Here is a 15,172-nt window from a genome sequence, read left to right as displayed (position 1 = left end):
TATGGCCCTAGAGGTCTTTGGGCTGATGTTGGAATCAGAATGGGTGGTGCTTGATGCCCACAGCAGGAGACTTGCTCCAGGTCACAGTCCTACGAAGCAGCAGAATCAAAGCTAGGACTACACATTCTGTGTCCACAAGTTCATGACAGTGGGAGGCCCCTGGAAGCTCCTGGGCAAAGAGAAGGAGTAAGCTTTTAAATGGAAGGTTGCCTATTGTAGAAAGCCAGCAGAACTCTCCAGGGATTGCGAGGCAAGAGAGATGAGCCGCTGAGTGAATTCAGCTGCTCTTCTGGTCTGTGTTCCTTGATCGCTTATCAGAAAGAACACTCATCCCTTTGCAGGTGAACACCAGAGGGCCTCAGTATCACATGCCAGCCAGGCCCAGAACCTCTCAGCAACGCTTGGGAGCCTTGGCATGGGGCTGGGCCATAGGCTTGGTTCTGACTCAGAGGAGTCAGAACCACCTACTGAGTCATTTGCAGGAACTGTGGTTTCCTGGGAGGTTTCCCAACCGGTTACCCACCCCAACAAATGGCACACAGGATCTGAAGGAAGCTGCGCATTTCTCCGGGCCATAGCTCCAGGCAGATGCAAGTTGCATTTCTCAGGCTATTGCATGGAAATTGTTTCCTTACTATGCATGGAGAAACTTGACACTGGGAGGTAACACATTAATAGAAACCTTTTTATGTACCTACCACGTTAGTTATTTGATCTTAGAGAGACCTCAGTTTCCCCAACTAAATGAACAACTACAAGTGAATGGTTGTGATATCTGTGAGAATTGATGATTCTTAATAATAATAATAATAATAATTCTTTTTCTTTTGGAAGATCCAGAATGCCCTAGTCCTGATCTCAGTTGAAAGAGAGTTTGCAAGGTTCTGCCTTCCCCTGCTTTTCTATTGCACTGGGTTCCTGGGGGAATGGAACTTAATCCAGATCTGCTCATGGCACCTCCATGTCTCACATCTGTTTACCTGTTGCCACTCCAGTATTTTCCCTTCTCAAGCCTCTTACATTTTCCCATTATTAGTAATCTTGGAAATTTCAGACACCATGATCTCTTTCCACCCACAGGAACACCAAAGTTTGTTTTCAGGGTGAATTCAAAGACATTGGTACTGCTGTGTTATTCAAAGCAGAAATTTCCCCTTCTTCCTCAACCATTGAATCATCAATTTTTGGAAAGCATCCCTTCATTTAAGACTGTTCCAGAGGATGGTTTGAGAATTGAGGATTAGGATAGGTCCCACTGGTCAGTTGCAGACGCAGATTTCTGTCCTTTAGTTTGTGTTAGACCAGGGTGTCAAGCCAACGCAGCAGCTTCACGTGGCTCTCCAACCTTGCTTTAATGTTGAGCAAACGCGTACTGAGCCGGAAATCAACCAACTGTTTTACTTTGGAGCTGCTGCCATCATGAGACAGACGAACTTGGGGCAGGGGACTGAGATCTTTTGCCAGATCAGCTTCCTTCTTTTCCTGCCCTCCTATTTGGTCTTCAGGCCCTCCTGATGGCCAGTGACCTTCAGGAGTTCTGTGGAACTCTGTGTGCAGGAAGGGGCACTTTTAGCTCTATGTAAGATGCTGTAGAGATTAAGTCTTGGCATCAGGCACACAACTTTTCATACCAGCACCTATTTTTCTAGAGGCAAAATAAGGCCACTTGGTGAGAAGAAAGGAGGAATCAGATGTCGGAGACTTGAAAGACTCTGCGAGCCTGGCAGAGCTGGAGCTCTGGAGGCTGGAACCCGGCCTCTCCTCCCTCCCCTCTCCATCACAGCTATGGGTTGTGATTCCTCCTACCCAGAGGAGCCAGAGGGGTAAGGAAGACATGTGGGAGGGGTGTGGGGTGACAGGCAGTGGTAGTGGCTCTAGCAGAGACCCCTCGCTCTCTGGTAGAGTGACTCGGGATCTCTGGCCAGGTGGCAGCCCTCCCCTCGAGATGACCTGATGCCTGAGACTTGCTCAGGCTTGCCTGGCCCCACTCACAGGCCTGGAATCCTTCTGTTGCTGTAGGCAGAGAAACCTTCACTTTCCCACATGGGATTTTTCCCTCGCACATGCATTTCTCCTCAGAGCCACTGTTCCGAGTGGCTCCAGTGCCCACCTCCCTCTCAAATATAATGTATAAAAAAATAGAGGGGTCTATTGTGGGGCAGGTCCTTTTCCCCATACTCTAAAAAGGGAGTACCTGTGACCTTTTATCTTGAGAGAACAGGCCACATTCTGCTTTTCAGGGATCACCTGCCCTTCTGATTTGTAGCCTTGAGAAAGACTGGCAGGGCCTACAGTCTGACTTTACTACATGCTGGTTATGCCCTACCAGGGTCCACTGGGCCAGGCCCAGGGCTCAGTGAGAGCTGAGTGGCCATGTCTCCTCCTGGACCGCACAGGCTCCACAGGCCAGCAGGTGAGCAGGTGATGACTATTCCCACGTGCAAAGTGTGCCTGGAGACAACAGACAGAGGCAGTGAGGAGCCTGCCTTAGATGCTTCAGTGAGGAAACTCTGGAATCTATGCTGTCTCCCTGAATTGAGTGCAGAAGCACTAGGCTGTCTCATTAATTCCCAAATGGGGAGGGAGTCCCTCACATCTGGAAGTATTCCCATCAGCAGAGGGGCTGAGGACTCCTTGAACATGGCTTCCGTCGGTGTACCCCTGGTGCTGGGTCACTTGTGTATCTGTGCCTCCCATCTCTGCCCTATTGGGAGCCAAGGAACCTGGTGGTAAGAGCCCATAACTACATCTTATGCTCCCACCAAAAAAGGTGCTGAGGAACTGAATCTCTGTCTCTCCACCTGCATAGAACTTGGGAATGGAGCAGGGAGGATATGGCTCTTCCTCTTGTTGTTCAGAAGTGACTAAATAGGGCGCTCCCCAGAGGCTTGGGATATTTACTAACTGTCGCAACAAGGGGGAGTGGGAGGAGACTGGTGTATCAGGTCTCCGTGCAGGTGGAGTTTTTTAGTTTGCCTTTGTCCAGAATTCAAATATGCAGAGCCGTGCATGAGAACTGCATTGTCCAGTATGGTAGCCACTAGCGACATTGCTACATCATTGTGAGCAAATTAACATTAAGTAAATTTAAGAAACTGAGTTTCTCTTCCTCACTGGCCATGTTTTAAGTGCTCAGTAGCCATCAGTGACTTGTGGCTGCCATGCTAAGGCAGATAAAGAAAGCTGTCCATCATGACAGAACATTCAAATAGATGGGCTGTGGATCCAAATAGCATGTCTTGGTGTCCCACAAACTGTGCACCTCTGAATACAAGCTGAGAAGAGAGTTTGCCAAAATACAAGTGTTTGGGACTCTGCCCTAGACTCTCCTCCTGGATCAGAATCTCTGTGAAATGGGGGTAACGGCTGGGAGGCCTGGGAATCTGTATTTTAACAAGCATTCCCAAGTAGGCATTGTACAAAAACAGTGATTTAAGGAAACTCAAATTTGGATACACAAGCTGCAAAACCTCCTGATGCAGCAGTTCTGAGCATCTCAGATGTCTCCTAGCCCTTTCTCCTCCAGTGTAAGATTTTCCAACTCAACGCTTCCAAGAGAAGTGACTGGAGCTTCCATACTGGCAGCTAAGGGCACATCTCCAAAAAGTCCTGACCGTTCTTCCACCAAGTAGTAAATAATGAAGAAAGAGACTGCCCTGGCATTATCTCCCTCTCTCCTTTTGCAGAACCAGGACGAAGGAAATAACCTCGTTGCTCCCCTTGAGCGTGTTTGAATCACAAGTACCTTCCCTCTAAAATAAATTTATTTCCTGCTGCCTTCATCCCAACAAAGACCAGCCGGTGATGAATACCAGACTTCATAGCTTATTTGTCAAAGCAGCGCACCTGTGAGGATTCCTGTGGAAGATAAATTTTGATTTGGGGGAGGGGGAGATCTGGAGGAGTAGGGACCTAGCCAGGAATAAATCTTAACATGTTGCACCAGACTGTGAATGAGCGTTCGCCTCACAAGGCTCGGGCTCCTGACAAGGTATGATAAATTACCCTCTTTGTTGACACCTTCATTGGGTTATTTATGGCTCATTAATTGAACCGAAAAGGGGCCTTGTAGACCCAGCAGGGGCACCATACAACACTCCTCCAGTGGACCCGGCTCAAAGAGAAGAACAAAGGAGGGAAGAGGGTATGTCTGCTCCTTGACACTCTTCACCCGACAATTCAAAACTTTAAAAAAAAAAAAAAAACTTTGGAAGCTCAGGTAGCTCAGGTAGACCTCTCTGAGGATATGAGCTGTGTGTGCACCTCACACCCCAGCCTGCGTGCTGTCTGGCACTTTCTAGAGGAACCTGTGCCTATTCTGTGCTTTATTGCCAACATTGCTGTCAGCCTGCCTGGAAAGCCAATGCGGCCCAGTAGAAATTGCTGGAAGCCCCAGGCACAGTCCAAGTTCATCCATGAACTTGCTATGTGACTTGGGGGAAATCAAGCATCAGATTCCCCCCTTGTGAAATAAGTTGGTAGGATCAGAAGATCTCAGAATCGTTTGTTGTTCTAAAGATCTCAGAAAACAGAGGTCCATTTTGTTTCCCTTCCCATTGTAGTAGCACTTCCACCTCTAGAAAGCAATTGGTTTATTTATTTGCCAACTACTATTTTCTGAATTTCTTTTTGGTTCCCCAGGCAAGTATAGGCCTACTCAGTCTATGTGGTTTTGTGGTTGGCTTTGAGCTTCCAATCTAGAATTTTAATTGTGTTTTCAAGAGCTGAGTGTTTCAGTACATTCAGGATTAAGTTGATCCTTAAATTAAGTACTTACAGGATAGTCCCTTAGAATAAATTCTTCTTTAGTTCACAATCAGGGAACATGCATTGCCAGCTGCTTTGTGTTGAACGGCTCTTTCTTCAGCGAGTCATTGTGGTCTGTGGATATGTGGCAAAAGGCTCTCTTAGAAAGTGCCAGGTGTTTCCTCTGTTGCTCTAGCTTTCCAGAAGGTTCCATCCTATGGAAAGAACTCATGAATAAAAGTGATTGCAGTCCATTCATGTATCTATCCAACCATCCATTTATTTATTCTTTATTTCCACAAAAATTTTACTTTCATTTTTGCATCCAGATCTGTGTGCAAGATGAACAAGACAAAACTCAATAATGCAGAGAAGTTACACTGTGATGTTTCCATGCATGGCAGCCACAGAGTTTCCATTCATTTATTCACCCCTCATTCATTCAGCAGGTCCTACTCTTGAGCCTGTGTTACTACAGGCACTGTGCTGGGGACCAATCAGAACACAAAATGAACCAGAACTTGCAGATCTGTGAAATTTTGAGTAAGAAGGACTCCAGGTAGTCACTGGATCATGTTCCTGATGAGGAAACTGAGGACTAGGACCAGAAAGGCAAAGTGCTGTGCCTGGGATGGCCAGTCAGATGATCATGCTAGGTGTCAGGCATGGAGCATTTTCCTTGAGTAGTGGAGCTGTGGGGACAAGTTCCATGAGGACCTGCCTGGGGCTGGCCATGACTCCCCTCTGAGGACAACCTGGCTGTCTGCAGGAGCCAGAGTGTTTGTGGGCTGTACAATGTGTTATTAGTTCTGTGGCCCTGGAGAGGCGCAGGGAAACAGAGCAGTGCTTTGTTGCCCTGAACAATGGTGTAACCTGACATCTCTTGGCTGGTCTCCTGGTCCAGCCTGTCCTCTTTAGGGTTGAATGTGGGAACATCGCAAGTGTTCCCTTGGGAGTTGAACCTATCTAGAAAAGATAGGTAATCTAAAGGTGACAAACTCTGAGCTGGGGGATGTCTCAGCATGAGAAACTTTCAAATAATGACAAGTTTCCAATAATGCTATCCAGAGAGCATTCTACAACTATGGCTGCAGCCAGAATCCAGTCCAGAATGCAACATGCAAGAGCTTTCTCAATTGTTAGATGACATTTGAATTCTTGAAAATGGTAACATGTATTATCAATAGGTGTTCATTGGATCTCTATGCAATCATGGTTTACGAATTATTTTCACCCTGTTATCTGGCTGCCTCCTTGAGCCACTTCTGTATTATCACTCCACTAATTTTACTGTGTATCTGTTCTTCACTAACTAATAGGGCATTCCAAGATGGAGAGGTTGAGTAACATGTCCAAGGTCCCTGAGCCGGTAAAAGACCAGGTTTTCTGACTTTAAGTCCAGTTCTTTTCCCAGGCCTGCCTTTAGAGCTGTGAGTGTCTGAATGCTGACAAGTCACTGAGTGGTACCTGAGAGGGGCTGAAGATAAAGAGGCTTTTCTAGTTGGAGATTTGAAGATGGACTAGGGAAGTCTGTTTGCCTTAGCAATTTGTTCTACCACAAAACATTCATTCCTTTGTATCCTAGAAGCTTTCTGTTTCTAAGAATTCCCTCTCAAAATACAACTCCCCACTTCAGTAAACCAAAAAAATATAATCATACAATAGAATTACATGCTTCTATCCATTAGAATAAAATAGAATAGAATAGAATTTCTGTTCTATTAAAAATATAATTCCATTATCTGTTGGGTGGGAATATAATTGTGGACATTTAAGAAATATATGCATTGATAACTGTATGAAAGAATTTCAACAACTGTCATACGTGGTAACGTTGGTTTCCTCTTTGTTCTAATCTGTTTTTATTGTTTGTATAATATGAGCATATTTTGGTGGTAGTGGTGCTATAAAAAAGGCTTTAAAAAGCAAGAGAATACTCATCCCAGCTGTGTGCTTCATTGTAAGTGGGTGAAAGAGAACCGAGTAAATATAACTCAGCACCTCCCTTCTGTTCTTCCTGCATCCATATTGGTCACACCATAAGCCTCAGAGAAGTCATCAGCTAACACCATCAGGAGATGAGTTGTCAACAAGCTGAAAGCCAGAGTTCTTTTCTGGAGTGAGATAGTGTAAAGAGGGTGTGGATGGATGGCAGGAAACAGGGGAGCAAGTGCCAAGGTCGTTTTCACGCACATGGTAAGTTTTCATAGGCCAACCCTACCTGTGCTCACCCCTGCCAGTGCTTACCTCTTAAACTTCAGTGCCCTGTGACTGGCCATGACGAAGGTCAGTCACCCCAGCTGCTCTTACAGCAGGGTCAGACATGGACTAACTGGGAAAGAGAAGCCTTCTGAACCCCGGCTATGCCTGGCTCCCAGTGCCACTCACTTGGCGCACATCCAACACGTGGTGTGCCTGTTGGGTGAGTTAGATGGGAGGGTTCCTTTAGGCTGTTCTGGGTGGGGTTGCTGCCACTGGCATCTGCAGTGGGGACATGATAGACCTATAAGTTACAGGGCAGCTCGCAGAACACAGTGTCTTTGCTGTGGACTGCTGTGAAAGGCTGGGGTCCTCTGCTTCGCAGTTAGTATCTAGGTGTTAACAAATAGAGGGCTCAACACTGCAAAGTAAGAAGTAAAATAAATACTTTCTGACATTATGGATTCCCTTTTTAAGAGTCGGGCGAGATCCTGGAGATCATTGGAGCCCTTGGGAGGTAGAGGCTCAAGTCACCCCAAGTCCTAAGAGCAAGAGAGGCCCAGACCACAGGCTTGCAGCTCCCAGCCCAGTGTTTTCCCCACAGCCTCTGCTCCCTCTCATTCACTAGTTTGTCTCAAACTCATTTGTTGAGGACTGTCCATTCGCCAGGTGCTGTGCTGAAGTGGGGAAGACACAAATCAATAAAATGAAGGCTCTTCCCTTGGGTTGTGAGGAAGAGGGTTGGGGAAAAAAACACTAACTGCTTATTTAATAAAATGCAGAAAGATGCTTCCTCTAGAGGAAGAACTTCAAGACGTGTAGTCCAAGAGACCATCTTTTTTGAAGGAATCATCACAAGGTAGAACACTGCTTGGGCACCTGAGCTTGCCTTTGTTCACACTTCAGTGGACAGCATGCAGTGTGCAAGAGAAACACGAGAGCTTTCAGTGCTGAATAGTACAAAGTGCAAAGCATGGGTCCTGTCTGATTTCCTGTTGCCTTAAGTTGGGCAGTGTGTGTATCGGAGCAGCTTCAAACACTTGATTCTTGTAAACAGTTGAGAGCAGATACTATGCCTTGTCTGTCTTCCTGGAAATGCCCTTTCCAGATTCTTCGGCATGTTGTGTGACAATTGTAGCTGCTTTCCTGTCTTGTGCTAAAGGGTCTGGTCTGTGACGGTGAAAGCAGCCGTCCATGGTTCTGAAGAATTCAGAAGGCTATGAACGGAAGCTCTGGATGTTTCAGGAGCCTTCCTGATAGTACCTTTTTTTGATCTGCCAAATATTCTGTGATGGGTGGGCAGGTGTCAGAGACAGACTCCGTATCCATTTTCCTTATAGTTTGTTAAGAGATGGAATGGATTAAGAATAATAATTTTTTAAAAGTCCACACCAACTACATCTTATTTTGGGTGTGGTATGAGCAAAGCAGTTGTAAAACGACTGTTGTGGGTGAATTGGGGTAACTCGTTAAGCACTTCACAATGATGGTGATGTGAGTATTTTTTAAATAGTTGTCATTTTTTAATAGAAATTTTAGACTCCTGGAAAAATTGAGAAGGTTCAGGATTTTCCGTAAACCTGTGTCCCATCCACACACACAACCCCCCTCCCTGTCTGCACCTGCCACCAGAACAGTACCTGTGATAATCAGTGAACCCATACTGATGCATCACAGTCTCTCCAAGTTCATAGTTCACATTAGGGTTTATTCTTATTCTCTATCCTATGGGTTTGGCCAAGTGTGTGGTGGCATGTGTCCATCATTATAGTATCACACAGAGCAGTATCACTGCCCCAAGTTCCTGTGTTTTCTACCTGTTCATCCCACCCTACCCCCAGACTTTTTTTATGATTGTTTTTAAAGTTATTTCTTAAAGATGATACTAATATGTGTATATGGATAAAAGTATATATCTTCAAACTATGCATTAATTTTTAATGGTTGGGGAGGGACAAAGATAAAATAAAATTGGCCGTAGTTTAACTAAAGTTGGATGATGAGCCATGGGTATCTTCCTGTTCTCTTTCGTTTTGGACATATTCAGTACTTAACATTAAATTTAAAAGAAATAAATAGTGAATATATTAAGCACATCCCATGTGGTGGGTTCAGGGCTGGGTGTTTTTCATTCAGCATTCTATTAGGTCCTCACAGTAACCCTGTAAGAGGGATGTGTTACTGTGACTTCTCAGATAAGGAAGATGCAACAGAAAGGTAAAATGAATTTTCAACAACGTACTATAAGTGATGGTGATGGGAAATGAACTCTGTTCGTTGAAAATGTTCTATTAAAATCCATCAGGTAACAAATACCTCAGAATATGCACAAGTCATACTCATGCAGCTCAATGAATTTTTGTGTGAATCCATCAAAGCGCCTCCACCTATGTCAGGAGATAGTACCTGCATCCCCAAAGCCACCTCATGACCTTGCTAGTCACCATCCTAAGAGGCCATAGTCTTGACTTGTAGTGCCATGCCTGGGTTTCATGTATTTTAACCTTCATAGAAAAGCAATTATGTGATATGTAGTCCCTTATGTATGACTGGTTTTGCTTAATACTATGTGTGTGAAACTCACCTGTATTAATGCTTCTGACAGGTCTTTCCTTTTCATTGATCTATATAGGATCTTGTGATCAATAGGCCATAATTTCCCTGTTCTGTTTTGGTAGAATTGAGAGTATTTCTGAGGTATTATGAGTGGTGGCTTTGTGAACAGTCTTATACATGACCTTGGGTGATATAAGCATGGATGTCTATGGCATGTGTCTCTGTGAAAAGAATTGTAGGCCTGCAGGTTAGGTTTAAGTGGACCAGGTGTTTGAGTTTTTGTCCTTCTTCTCTATCATCCATTTCTTACTAATAGATATTAGGAAGTTAACTACATTGTACGATTGGGTCCATTCAATGGTGGAATAATATAGTGTCCAGGAAGTATTGAGTAAAGCCAAGTTGGGATTTAGGCCAATACATTTTGATCCAGAGTCGATGAACCCCAAGACCCAAGTAATACTGTCAGGGTTTCATCAATCTTCCTTAAATAAATTTAATGTAAGAAAATACTACTAGGGTAGGTATTTGGCATAGCAGTTAAGCTATTGCTTGGGATACCCATGTCCCGTATTGAAAGGTTCTGGCTATAATCATTATTGTCGCTCCCCGTCTTCATGGGGGAACGACACTAAACCCTGCCTAGGCTTCATATCCGAGTCACGGCACCATTATGTCGCTCCCCCTCTTCGTGGAGGAACGACACAGGACCCTGCGCTGTTCTTTGGTCTGCTCGGCCCTCCCTGGGTTGGCTACTGGTACTTCCCGGGTTGGCTGCTGGTCCTTCCCGGGTTGGCTACCGTCCCTTCCACCTCCGTGGAAGGGCAGTTCCCCTTGCCACATTCCCCACTTCCGCGGGGGAGTGGCACACCGCCGGCCAGCTCTCTCGGGGGCTGCACAGGTGTTCCTTCAGGTAGATGTTCCCCTTAGATGTTCCTGGTGCATGCCGTCTCTCTCCTCCTTTATAGTCCTCCTCCGCCAATCTTAACTCGGCTGCCCACACGCCGAGTACGCTGCTCTCCTCCAATCAGGAGCAGCTCCTGCAGCTTGTCAAGTTGGTGAGAGGCAGCTGGGTAGAAGCTGTTGCCTCCTCTCCCAGCGCCATATTGTGGGAGAGCAGATGCATAGAATAAGTCTTAATTCCAGTAACTTAGTCTAGTCCGAGTTGCTCCCCACACATTATACTTATTATTCTTGCTTTCTGCTACTATACACCCTGGGAGACAGCAGGTATGGCTCAGGTACTTGGGTCCCTGCCACCCATGTAGGAGAACTGGATTGTGTTTCATGCTCCTGGCTTGGGCCTGCTACAGTCCTGACCATTGAGTTCATTTGGGGAGTAAACCAGCGTATGGCAGATCTCTCCCTCTCTCTTTCTCTGTTGCCTTTCAAATCAATATAAATGGATAAATAAATAATTTTTTAAAAAAGGAAAAATATTACTCTGAAGTTTCCTGCATCCATGGTTTTACAGAGTAGCATGTTGTTCTGGGATACCAAAAATAATATAACAGAAAAACAAGAATACAGTTGTCTAAATCATCAGCAAAAGAATCTGTCATACAAAATTCTGTCTTGACATTGAGGATACTTGAAGATTTGTCAATATTATAACAGTTGTGTCATTGTACTTTTAAGGAAGAAAACAGCAATTTTAAGAGCCTACTCTTAGTGGCAAACCCTAGGATAGGTAGTCACCTTCATCTTCCATAGCTGTAGCTCCCAACTTATCCTTCTTGGGAACCTTATTTGAATGCTAGCAAAACTTGGTGATCTTAAGCCCAAGAAAGACCTAAAATGGGTGACCTACTAATGATAGTCCCAAGTAACAGTGATTGAGAATCTAGGTGATACAGCAAAAAAAGTAATGTGGGCTTTAGACACAAATGGCCATGGGTTTAAATCCCATGTCCATTCAATTATATTACCTTCAAAGTATTACTTTATTCTGAACTTCTGCTTCCTTTGTGTACGAGTAAGGCCATGAGATCAAGCTTAGGCAACCAATAGAAGTAGATTAACTGGGAAGGTGATAGAGTGGAAGATTATTACCATTCTCCTCTAAAATTCCTCAATTCCATAGTCTCCGAAAGCCCTTTCTCCTGCCTTGGAGTCTTCTGAATGTTACGTTTTAGTTTTGTTTTATTTGAAAGGCAGGGAGACAGAGACAGAAAGAGCAAGATTTTCCATCTGTTTGTTCACTCTCCAGATGCCCACAATATCCAGGGCTAGACCAGGCCCAAACTGGGAGCCTGGAACTCAGTCTAGGTCTCCCACATGGATGGCAGGCACTGAGTGCTGGAGCCATCAATTCAGAGGGAAAGATGGTGTGGCTGTGGTGGTGCTGATAAAGGGATTTCTGCCTTCTGTTCAGTTTCTCCAAAACTGAGCCTCTTCTCCTTCCACTCTGTGCAAGAACAACACAGAGGGCAAGTGGTGCTTCCCAACTCTTCTGTGAAGTCTCTAAGACATGATTTCCTGCACAATTGAATCCCAAAAGTTAGGATTATTATTTGTTTTTTTATTGATTGATTATTCAATAACTCCACTTCCATTCAGAAGTTTTACACTAAAAACACAAGTGCCAAAAATCAAAGCTATTTACATAGAACAAAAACAAGTGCCAAGCAAAAGAGAGGAAAGGAAAATGCTAATGAAAACTTGCACCTGTGAAAAAGTTGCCTTCAGCTTCCTAGCAGTGGAGGAAGGGGGAGTCCCTGTGCACTGCCAAGTCCTCTGTACCCTGTAGCAAGGGGTCTCCCAGTTCAGGGGGAGCAAATGTCTGTGTGTGCTTGTCCACTGAAAGGGATTCAGTACATGAGTCTTTGTACGGGGACATTAAAGAGGTAAGGGAAGATATACAGGGGTGAGAGTTTGGTGCAACAGTTAAGACGCTCCTTGGGAAGCCCATACCCCATATAAGAAAGTCTGAGTTTGAGTCCCAAGCTCTGCTTTTCATCCAGCTTCCTGCTAGTGCACATTCTAGGAGGCAGCAGGTGATGGCTCAAGGACTTGGGTCCCTAGAACCTACTTGGGATTCCAGGATGGAGTTCCAGGCTCCTGACTCCAGCCCAGCCCAGCCCAGACCAAGCTGTTGTAGGGCATTTGAAGAGTAAATTAGTGGATAGAAGTTTGTTCTCTCTCTCTCTCTCTCTCTCTCTCTGTCTCTGTCTCTGTCTCTCTCCCCCCTCCGCCTCCCTCCCTCCCTCCTTCCATCTCTCCCTCCCTCCTTTTCAAATAAAAGGACATATATAAAATATTTTATATATATATATATATATATATATATATATATATATAAAATCTCCATTCCAGAGTTTCTGTAATGGATGTGGAGACACTCCCCATATAGTTATTATTTATATTAGCCTAGTCTCAACTTTGGGGCGTCAACCACTCCTCCCTCCTGAAGGGCTTGCATTATGGAAAATCACTCAGAGCTGCCTGGCTAATGTGGATTCCGAGCCTGACTCTGCCTGCTATGTATCTGCTTTGTAAACTTGGACCACAGATTCACTCCTTCAGGGCCCTGGGGTTTCTCCTCTGTTCAAAGAGGGTCCCTTACAGTTCCAGGAGCCAGTGATTCTCATGCCCCGCACGCTTGGAGCAGCCCGTCCTGTGGGTTTCCCATGCCCATGTCTGGCGACAGCCAGGGAGCAAGAGCAGCAAGAGTGACCTTGGAGGAGCACAGCTCACTCGAGGGGCTGAGGAGGAAGCCAAGAGGGAGGCTGTTGTTGAAGAAGGCTGCCTCAGAAACTGTTTTCCTCTTTCTTTTGTGAAGTCAGTAGGACAGGTGCATGCCTGGGATACCAGCCCTTTCTTTTTATCACACTCTCAGTATTAGGAAGCCATCCTGTCCTCTGCTGTGGCCTCATTCTGCACCCCATATTCTCCTATACCCCCACAGATACGTACACACAGCAGAGGCTCAGGCAATCACTCAGCGTCCGTGGCCTGTAGCCACAAGCTCAGGTTCTCTAGACCTCCTTAGTGTCTGCTCAGCAAGTCAGTGACTGCCGGCCGTCCCTGGCTTAGCACACGTGGAGACCAGTCTGGTGCAACTCAGGGCCTGCACCCTTTGCTGAAGCTCACACAGCTTTTTCTACCCCCTCCCTGGCACCAGGGCACCTCAGGCGTGCCCAGGGAACAAGACAAACCTGCACAACCACATCTTCACTAGCCAGAAGATGAAAAAACCAAATTCCTGATATCTCCAGGGGTTCTGCTCTCCTGTCAGTCAGGAGTGAGAAGCTGCAGGTCTCTTACATCACCACTTGTCTAGCAAGGCCACAGCAACTCAAGTCACCAGTGGTGATTCTAAGGTAGCCAGCTCTGGGTACTCACTCACCACCAAAGTGCCTGGTTTCCACATGGCTGTTCCACTCGTAATTACCATGAAATTATCTACCTGCAAATTATCCTGACCTGTGAGTGGTGTAAGTAAATATCTCCCTGCTCTGTGACAATAAATTTGAATGGCAGGGCTGGTTAATTAGTAGCCACTGGGAATTCACCAGCAGGCCACCAAACCAATAACTTTCTCTTAGGGGAGGAAGAAGATGGTTAGAGTTTGTTCTGGTTGATCCCATCAAGCCCTAAACAGATGCTTTGGTATTGTCCTGTCTTTTCTCTTGGTCCCAGCTGTTTGAATTTGGACTGTGAGGCTCCGTTAAGTCAGCAGCCAGTGCTCCCTGGCATGAAAACAGAACTCAGAGTCCAAACACAATGTGTTGTGTGACTTCAGGATAGCCTCAACTTGCTTGTCTGTGAAATGGGGATGATGCCGGGTGATGGCGGTGCACACCTCCCGAGGTTGGCAGGAGGAAAGCACGCTGTCCGCTCTCCCCCAGGCCAGCTGCCATTAGCTGAGGGTGCAGGGCAAGCCCAGCTGCCCAGGCCACGTGGCTCCTGCACTCTGAGGGCTAGGGCTCATTCGCTTGGGTGTGAGACACTGTCGACGCAGTGGCACTGGCTCGCTTTGTCAGTTGAGGCTGGCAGCGTGAATCCAGTGCTGACCTTTTACACTTTCCAAAGGGAGATTAAGTCTGTTTCCCTCAGGAACTAAGGGGTGGCACTGCAGACGTGTGAGAGGAAGGGATGATGCCCAAGGAAACTTCACTCCTGAGACACCAGGCTCTCAGCCTTTGCTTTTACCTGGTAAATAAATCAGCCAAGGGCCAACTGGCCAGCGTGCAACAGGGAGGCTGCCCCTCGGCTGGCTTTTCCCACTTTCTCCCAGGGATAGCTTCTCGCAGGTGCCTTACTCCCGCTGGGCCATTCCAGGGGGAGAGGGTGGGACACAGCACCCAGGGATTTCCCAGGAGGGTCTGGGCCAGGCCTGGGGAATGCAGAGGGACAATCAGGCCCACAGAGGCCGCTGTCCTTACCACAGAGAATGAACACCGCTCCCCAGCGCGCTGTCTATGTGTGTCAGGGCTGCACCTTGACAAACAACTCCTTTCCGGGATGAGGGATTTATATTCCAAAGTACTATGGAACTTGTAACCATAGTAACAAACAAAGCTATTACATAGAATGGCTTTGCCGTGAGAAAGCAGTAATTATATTAACCAGATGGGAGGGAAAGGGAGAAGGAGGCCTGATCAATGTGGAAGGCACCCGTAAATTGGATTGAAAACACAGGACATTTTCCTCAAGTACATCTCTTTGG

General features: G+C 46.1%; 1 protein-coding gene across 3 annotated transcripts in view; it reads left to right on the top strand.

Moving 5' to 3' along the window:
- The window catches only part of RORA (RAR related orphan receptor A), a 760,993-nt gene that overhangs the window by 309,836 nt on the left and 435,985 nt on the right, over positions 1-15,172 (top strand). The gene's annotated exons all lie outside the window — the stretch shown is intronic.

The sequence above is a fragment of the Oryctolagus cuniculus genome, chromosome 12, assembly GCF_051225735.1.
Source record: "Oryctolagus cuniculus isolate XC-2025 breed Fujian yellow rabbit chromosome 12, ASM5122573v1, whole genome shotgun sequence".
NCBI lineage: Eukaryota > Metazoa > Chordata > Mammalia > Lagomorpha > Leporidae > Oryctolagus > Oryctolagus cuniculus.
The sequence above is the reverse complement of the archived record's forward strand: the minus strand, read 5'-3'. Positions and strand labels throughout refer to the sequence as shown.